Below are 7508 nucleotides of genomic sequence, written 5' to 3'. Positions count from 1 at the left end.
AACATTAATAAATATGTTTAAGCTATATTTCTAAAAGTAAAAACTTTCTGTTATACCAACCAAACTTTCTTGTGTGTACACAAAATTGGGATAATTATCTGGTTGGTCACATGGAAATGTATTCTCACTAAGGTAAAAGTAATATAGAATTTGTGATGACAATTGTCAGAATTATCTTTAAGGGACTTTCAACAAATTTCCAGGCCTCAGGATATGGTCAGTTTTGCTGAGTGTTACAGAAGATCTACTCACAGAAAATTTTATGCACAGCACACAATCCTAAAAATTGTGAACATAAAGTACAATTACTTGTAATGTGGAACTATGATTCATAAGGAAACATAAAATTTTATCTAGGAAAATAAAAGAAAGAAAAGATAAGAAAAAATGTCTGAGACAAATCTATAATCCAGCTGAAACAGCAAAATGTGGAAACCAAACCAAATTGAATACAGTTAAGTTTTTTTTCTGTGAAAATATGGACATTGATTATAGAACTAGGGAAAGAGATTTATTTAAAAGTCTTTCAAGTTTTATATTTAAACTTAATTTTATCTGAGACAAAATTAAGAAGGGTGTAAAAATAAGGGCATTTAGAAAAGATCATATTTGTAAGCGTGGCTATCAGCCTGATGATTTCATCAAGAGGTCAGACATGGTGTGACATAACTTGGCTTATTTGTCTGCATTAAAACTCTCCCTTCTTTCCTCTCAGATTATTTGTGCTGTGCAATCCTTGGCTTTCAGACACTGGCAATGTAGCATAACCCAGGGCTGATAAATAAATACCAATTCTCATATGTCTCCTGTGCCTAAAAAGGGTGGACAGTGAAGAGAACAAGCTTAACATGTGATTAGCATTAAATTGTACTTGCTAGCTTAGAGGAAGTAGATGAAGAAGGTAAAGTTAGGTTTTGGTGTTACACATGCATGCCTTTGTGGGGAAATTAGCAGTGGGAATTGTTATTATCGTGAATGGTAACCTCTTGTTAAACAAAATAGTTAAGAATTGCCCTGGCCGTTAATGCAAATTAGGCTTTAATTAATGAATATGTTTTATGTTTACCAATCTATTTAACAATAAAGTGATAATATTTATTGGGAGCTTACTATTTCTTCTATAGATATGTTTCTCTGGTGTGTTTTTCTGTACTGACTTATTTTACACTTATAAAACTCACTTTCATTTGACAGATGAAGAAGACGAGGCCTTGAAAAATAAAATCAATTTCCTAACCTGTAAAAGGTGAAAAGAAAAGCTGAATCTGGGAAGCATCACCATAGAACCCAAGCATTTAATCAGTATTTAATTCTGGTTTTTAAAATACATGATAGTTGAAATACTAATAGATGCTTGTGACACTATAGAATTACCCACAAAATATAGAAATGTCAAACTGCAAATTGATAATGTTTTCCCTAAATCTTGCATTCATTTGTTTAATCCTTATTTATTCTATCAAAAAATTAAAAAACAATTTCTCATCTAATACTAGAGTTAGAAAGATAAGTAAGATGCAATCCTTTCTTCTAAAATCCAATCGAATTTGTCTGCTACCTACATACTCCCCAGCTCTTATTTATTTTGAGCAGGAAAGAGGTTGGTGGATTACTTGTAATTACCCTACAGTTTTAAAAGAGAAAAACATAAATATAAACTCACCTGATGATTTTATTATCTATTTTGTATTACATGAAACAATTTTTTGTTTATGTTCATTTCTAATTTTTTGGAGTGTGATACTTTTTGGAAAAAATCTCCACAATGAAGTCCAGGCTTCCTTTTGCATGTCTTCCAGTAAAAAAATGTTTCCTCCTTTCACTCTATCCACACACCATGATATCCTTTGTTGATTTTTTTCCATTTTACAATATAAAATGTATCTTCCACTGTGCCTTTCCTAAGTGTCAGAGATGATGGCCTTCCCCTTTCTTGATTTCTATGCCTCAAGCTGAGTGATGAGATTTTTCCTTTTAAAAAGGTGCGTCTGAGGGCAGGGGTGAAATGGTCGACTGGAGCCAGCTTTCCACAGAGGCTTCTGTCCAGAAGGAGAGTTAAAGGACAGAAGTTTAGCAAGTAAGCCGATGGTTTGGAGCTGAGCCAAGAGAGAAAGTTGAAGAATGCACATCAACCCTGCTAGGTGAGCTGTGACCCCAAGGATACAAACAAAAGGTACAAATTCATCACTAAGTGGACTGGAGTCCCCTCTCCTTTTTTTTTTTTTTTTTTTTGTAGAGACAGAGTCTCACCTTACCGCCTTCAGTAGAGTGCCATAATGTACACAGGACTCACAGCAACCTCTAGCTCTTGGGCTTCCGCGATTCTCCTGCCTCAGCCTCCCAAGCAACTGGGATTACAGGTGCCTGCCACAACGCCTGGCTATTTTTTGGTTGCAGTTCAGCCGGGGCTGGGTTTGAACCCACCACCCTCGGTATATGGGGCTGGCGCCTTACTCACTGAGCCACAGGCATCACCCTGGAGTCCCCTCTCCTATGAGAATGGCTCGCAGTATACTTTCTACAAACAAGTGAACAGAGTTCAAACGTCCTCCCATTTTATCCTACGGTAGAGACCCTCTAAAAACCAGACCTCCTTCCCCTAATAGAGTGTGATGGCACTCTCCTCCCAGGCATAAATATGTATAAAACTGTATATATTCTCTACCTGTAATTCTTAACTCAAAGTATTCCCCTCCAATCTCACCCTGAGGACTGGAAGCCTGTGCTCCACGAAGTCCGGATTCTTGGGCATTTTCTCAAGAGGTGTGAACAGGGTGTGGGCTGTGCAGGTCTGTGCTGATTCTGCAGCACAGAGGTAAGGAGAAAATGGTGGACTGAAAGAACTGGGAAAAGAAGAGGTGGTGCCCCTCTCCCTGCACAGAGCAGTAGCAGCAGCAGCGGGAACAATAGGGCTCACACCCCTGGGGATATTTGGGAAGGACACTCCCTGTCTCTCTGGGCAACCATAGAAACCCAGGCATCTTCTCTGGTGGCAGAATAGATCTGGGATGGTAACACAGACCCTGTGAGCAAAGGGTATGCCTGAGGCAATACTGGCCTGGGCAGAGTGTGGCAGATGGAGAATTAAAGAGGCCTGCACAGGGATGGCATATTCCCAGGGCAGGGCTGAGCCAGAGGACTGCTTTATTGAGCCTAAGAAACACCCAGCTCTCAGGGAATCATAGCTGAGACAAAGATAGGTGGGCAATTGAAAGCTGAGTGTAAGCTCTAACCACACCTGCCCCAACACAGACTGTAGGGGAAACAGAAACACCAGCTCTGAGCAGTGGTACAGACTGGGGCTGATTCGCAGTTTCTGTGAGCTCAAATGGCACCCAGTCCACAGGGCGACATAGCCAGGACAGAATCACAAATTCTGAGTAAATATAAGTATCAGCAACATCAATCGGGGTGGGGCTGGAACTGAGTGAACCGCCCCAGCTTCCATTAACCACCTGAGGTTGTCAGGCCTCAGCTTCCTCTGCTGGATGGTGGCAGATTGCTGAGGCCTGGCTGAGAAGACATAAGATCTCTCTGTGACTCAGGCAGGCTCAAACCCCTGGAGCATCTGCTCATTGGAGGGAACTGGGTCATAGCCCTGTTGAGTTACCAGTGACTGGGTGTGACAGAGGTGCAAGGTGAGTAGGGAGGCATCGACCTTCTCAGACTAATTCATTTGCTGATTGGGAGGGTGGGGGGTCCTCTGACTCCATGGAGCACCAGAATGAGTGATGCTAGAGCTGCCAGAAGACCCCTGCTATCTAGTTGCTGGAGACCTTTTGAACTCCCTCACTTGAGACCGGGTGCTGACTGGGACAATTGATTTGGATCTTGGACCGGACCAATCACCCAAGTACTATCCAAAGTGGTACCCTGGGTGTATGGTTGTGGGAAGGTTTGATTTTCTTTTTCTAGTTGTTGCCCATAGCGGGCAGGGTGATGTAATTGCTGGTATTTCTCCACAGCTGAGACTTCAACCCTGAGTAACTAATTCACTAGGGTAGGACAGAGACCAGCTGAAAACAAGACAGAGCCACTTAGCCCCACCACATCAAGTAAGTCCCCAGTGCCTCGGGCCTTAGCACTGTACAGGTCCTTTGCAAAGCTCTAGGGGAAAAGGTACAGACACCAGTCACAGCTCTTAGGTAAAGGGCTGGTTAATCACTACTCCAGGTGCCCCCCAACCCAACTTCACCTTATCTGCTCACCTCGCCAAATGGTGTAAAATAATCATGGGGCAGAATCAGCAGATAAACTTCAATAAAATTAATAACCAGAGTAGATCAACTCCCCCAAGGAATGATACAGCTGACACAACTGAAGATTCTATTCATAGACAAATGGCTGAGATATCAGAAAACGAATTCAGTTTAGATTGCCAATAAGATTAATAGAATGAAGGTAAAGCTGGAATTGGAAATTCAAGGAGCACTTCAAAAGTTGTCTCAAGAATTCAATGAATTCAAAGACAAAATCACCAAAGATTTTGACACACTGAGACAAGAATTTGCAGCTCTCAAAGATCTGAAAAATACAGTAGAATTCCTCAGTAACAGAATGGAGCAAACAGAAGAAAGAATTTCTGATATCGAAGACAAAGCTTTTGAATGCTCCCACGTGCTCAAAGAGGAAGAGAAATGGAGAGCAAAAATGGATCATTCACACAGACAGCTTTGGGATAATTCAAAGAAAACTAATATTCACCTTCTAGGAATTCCTGAAGGTGACAAAGTTGCTTCACCAAGCACAGAGGCCCTTTATCATGAGATTATGAAGGAGACCTTTCCAGACATGCCAAGAGATTCTGAAAAGCAGATAGCAGACAGTTTCAGAACCCCAGAATGACTCAACCTGAATAAGACAACTCCCAGACACATCATAATTAACTTCACTGAAGTTACTATGAAGGAGAAAATTCTGAAAGCAGCCAGATGTAAGAAAACCATAACCTGTAAGTGGAAGAATATTAGAATGACTGCAGATCTCTCTGCTGAAACCTTTCAAGCTAGAAGAGGGTGGTCATCAACTTTTAATCTCCTAAAACAAAATAACTTTCAACTCAGGATGCTGTATCCAGCTAAACTGAGTTTCATTTATGATGGAAAAATTAAATACTTTAATGACATTCACATGTTGAAGAAATTTGCCATAACTAAACCAGCTCTCCAGGATATTCTCAGCTCTATCCTCCATAATGACCAGTGTAATCCTCCACCACAAAAGTTAACTCATTCAGAAACTTTTGATTATATTCCAACTTCCACAGTGGCTAAATGATTAAAAATGTCCACTGGATTTTAAAAAACTTGATACCCAAAATTCTACCAGGCTTATCAACATGCTCAATTAATGTGAATGGCTTAACTGTCCTCTAAAGAGGCACAGGTTGGCTGATTGGATACAAAAACTCAGGCCAGGTATCTGCTGCATAGAAAATCTCATCTTACCTTAAAAGACAAATATAGACTCAGGGTGAAGGGATGGTCATCTATATTTCAGGCAATAGAAATGGAAATGGAAATCAGAAAAAAGCAGGTGTTGCAATTTTATTTGCAGATACAATAGGCTTTAAACCAATGAAAGTAAGGAAAGATAAGAATGATCACTTCATATTTGTTAAGGGTAATACTCAATATGATGAGACTAATATTTATGCATCCAACCAGAATGCACCTCACTTTATAAGAGAGACTAACAGACATGAACAACTTGATTTCCTCCAGCTCCATAATAGTAGGAGATTTTAACACTCCTTTGGCAGTATTGGATACATCCTCCAATAAGAAGCTAAGCAAAGAAATTTTAGATTTAAACTTAACCATTAAACATTTGGATTTAATAGGCATCTACAGAACATTTCATCCTAAAAAAACAGTACACATTCTTCTCATCAGCCCACGGAACATACTCCAAAATTGATCACATCTTAGGTCACAAGTCTAATCTCAGAAAATTTAAAAGAACAGAGATTATTCCTCGCATCTTCTCAGACCATCATGGAATAAAAGTTGAAATCAGTAACAACAGGAATCTGAATACTCATACAAAACATGGAAGCTAAATAACCTTATGCTAAATGATAGCTAGATCATAGATGAGATTAGGAAGGAAATTACCAAAATTTTGGAACAAAATGATAATGATGACATAAATTATCAGAACCTCTGGTATACCACAAAGGCAGTCCTGAGAGGGAAATTTATAGCACTGCAAGCCATCCTCAAGAGAATGGAAAGAGAGGAAGTTAAAAACTTAATGGGACATCTCAAGCAACTGAAAAAGGAAGACCATTCCAATCCCAAACCCAGGAGGAGAAAAGAAATAATGAAATTTAGAGCAGAATTAAATGAAATTGAAAACAAAAGAATTATACAACAGATCAATAAATCAAAAAGTTGGTTTCTTTGAAAATGTCAATAAAATAGGTAAACCTTTGGCTAACTTAACCAGGAAAAAAAGAGTAAATCTCTAGTTTCATCAATCCAAAATGGTAATGATGAAATAAAAACTGACTCCTCAGAAATTAAAAAAATCCTTAATGAATATTACAAGAAACTTTATTTTCAGAAGTATGAAAATCTGAAGGAAATTGACCAATACTTGGAAGTACACCACCTTCCAAGACTTAGCCAGAATCAAGTGGAAATGTTGAACAGGTCTATATCAAGTTCTGAAATAGCATTAACTATACAAACTCTTTCTAAAAATAAAAGCCCAGGAGAAGATGGCTTCACATCAGAATTCTACCAAACTTTTAAAGAGAAACTAGTACCTATATTACTCAACCTTTTCCAAAAATAGAAAAAGAAAGAATACTACACAACACATTCTATGAAGCAAACGTCACCTTGATCCCCAAACCAGGAAAAGACCCAACAAGAAAAGAAAATTATAGACCAATCACTAATGAATATTGATGCAAAAATAGTCAACAAGATCCGAACAAACAGAATCCAGCAACACATCAAACAAATTATATACCATGACCAAGTGGATTTTATTCCAGGGTCTCAAGACTGGTTCAATATACGTAAATCTATAAGTATAATTCAGCACATAAACAAATAAAAAACAAAGACCATATGATCCTCTCAATTGATGCAGAAAAAGCTTTTGATAATATCCAGCATCCCTTCATGATTAGAACACTTAATAAAATTGGTATAGAAGGACACTTCTTAAACTGATAGAGGCCATCTACAGCAAATGCACAGCCAATATCATATTGAAGGAAGTTAAATTGATATCATTTTCACTCAGATCAGGAACCAGGCAAGGTTGCCCATTGTCTCCAATGCTCTTTAACATTGTAATGGAAGTTTTAGCCATTGCAATTAGGGAAAAAAAGGCGATCAAGGGTACCCATATAGGGTCAGAAGAGATCAAACTTTCACTCTTCACAGATGATATGATTGTATATCTGAAACACCAGGGATTCTACTACAAAACTCTTAGAAGTGATCAAGGAATACAGTAGCGTCTCAGGTTACAAAATCAACACTCATAAA

The sequence above is a fragment of the Nycticebus coucang genome, chromosome 2 (assembly GCF_027406575.1).
Source record: "Nycticebus coucang isolate mNycCou1 chromosome 2, mNycCou1.pri, whole genome shotgun sequence".
Taxonomy (NCBI): Eukaryota; Metazoa; Chordata; class Mammalia; order Primates; family Lorisidae; genus Nycticebus; species Nycticebus coucang.
Note: the sequence above shows the minus strand (reverse complement) of the source record.